The 2,072-nt window shown below is 33.3% G+C and overlaps 1 non-coding gene across 1 annotated transcript; it reads left to right on the forward strand.

Annotated features, from left to right (window-relative positions):
- Positions 1 to 1,698: 1,698 nt before the first annotated feature.
- Positions 1,699 to 1,805, forward strand: LOC132416000 (U6 spliceosomal RNA). The gene has a single exon (XR_009517443.1). It is a non-coding gene; the product is annotated as a U6 spliceosomal RNA (small nuclear RNA).
- Positions 1,806 to 2,072: the final 267 nt, after the last annotated feature.

Genomic DNA, 2,072 nt, shown 5'->3' on the forward strand with positions numbered 1-2,072 from the left:
CACACACACACACACATACACACAGTATATGAATCACTTTGCTATAGACCTGAAACACAATATTGAAAATCAACTATACTTCAATAAGAAATTTTTTTTAAATGATGGAGAAGGGGATTTGCATGAAATGAGTCAGTTAAAGAAGTCCTGAGGCATCCAGTCTCATCTTAGGAGAGTTCATTCTAAATTCAGGGTACATATGAAGCTGAGGATTTGCAAAATAATTCCATACCACCACTTGAAAATGAAGATTACCTGTCCCAGAGCATTTCACCTACGTATGCTGAAGGTAGGATAATAAAAATATCTCCAAGATTTCTAAAATTTCCATTTGAGTTAATAGAAGCTGCAACATCTCAGTTCAAAGGAAACAATCTGGGTTCTGAGGTTAAATAGAAATGCTCCATGGCATGAATTTCACAAATTTTTTTCTGAATTAAGAGTAAAAAAAACATTAAAGGTTAATTAATCTCAGAATATTTACACTTAAATTTACATACATACTCTGTGATAGTAGAGCTGTTTGATGCAGTAAGGTTCAGTTGGAACAGCTAATATAATACTTATTGAATGTGATTAAACTTTGAGCTTAGTTGCCAGTTATGGTTTCTCACAATTTCTTTTATTTATTTATTTGTTTGTTTATTTATATATTTTTGGACATGCCTCTTGGCTTATGGGATCTCAGTTCCCCAACCAGGGATTGAACCTGGGCCACAGCAGTGAAAGCACCGAGTCCTAACCACTAGACCACCAGGGAACTCCCACAATTTGCTTTTTAAGGTCACAATTTTTGGTCACCAAGAACTGTTTCATCAGTTTTAATAATAACACTGTCTTATATTAAAAACTTTATTCCACAGTATCAAAATTAAATTTAAAACTGCAGTGTCTTCAGGAAGAAAAAGATTCAGAGAGAAGAAGAAAGGAAATAAAATACGAGCATTCAAAAGAAAAATTATGGATAAAAAAATTCAAAACCCATCGGTGGACTCAACACAATTCTGCCAAATTACCAAATTCCTGTCTTTGTTATTTGAAATTTTTTATTTTGGCATGATTTCTAAATACCAATTTTCTTCACATTTTAGAAAGGACATAAAAATCTGAGGTAATAGTGAAGAAAGGGAAGTTAGAGACTGTGTCCTTTGAAGTCCTTTACACTATACAGGAGAGTTTTGCTCAGTAGAATTCCAGATTATAATCTAGACTATAAGCTATAAACATTGTTTTCTGCAATCCAAAGTAGACTCTCCAAAACCTAAATACACTATTTTTATTTATTAATATATGACTGATTTTATCCCAGGGTTTGAAGCACAAATGTTACTGACTACTTTAAAATAATAAATAAACAGGTATGGAGTTAGGGTTATGGTCATCTACATTACTCCTTTTGAATAGAAATGCTAGTATACCACTGCTGGTATCTACTTCACACCTAGTTCTTTGAGGCCAAGTTGGGAAAATAAGTAGTCACAAGGAGGAAGACAGCAGAGAAAGTTGTTCCTCCTTTTCTTGAAAAAAAAAAAAAGTATGACTTGAACTGCTCACTGAAATATTTAACACTATAATCAGCTTCATAATTTTTAATAGTTTTATAGTTGGTTTTATGTAAAAGTATCTCTAGGTTTTTATGAATAAAGACTAGAATTTTACCTCTATGCTTTACTCATCATTCTTAAAGTTTTCATCCCAATGCTTGCTTCAGCAGCATACATACTAACATTGGAATGATACAGAGAAGATTAGCATGGCCCCGGCACAAGGATGACACACAAATTCATGAAACGTTCCATATTTTTGTGGGATAGGAGGGTGGGAGGGAGAAGCAAGAGGGAGGCGATATGGGGGTATATGTATACGTATAGCTGATTCACTTTGTTATAAAGCAGAAACTAACACACCATTGTAAGGTAATTATACTCCAATAAAGATGTTAAAAAAATTTTTTTTCATCCCAAATTCAAGACAATTACATTTGTCTCCTTTTAGTTCTTTCCTGTATACATAATTGTGTAATGTCCATCATGAGTCTGAACATCATTATTACTACTACATCTGAGCCCACT

The sequence above is a fragment of the Delphinus delphis genome, chromosome 1 (assembly GCF_949987515.2).
Source record: "Delphinus delphis chromosome 1, mDelDel1.2, whole genome shotgun sequence".
Classification (NCBI taxonomy): Eukaryota; Metazoa; Chordata; class Mammalia; order Artiodactyla; family Delphinidae; genus Delphinus; species Delphinus delphis.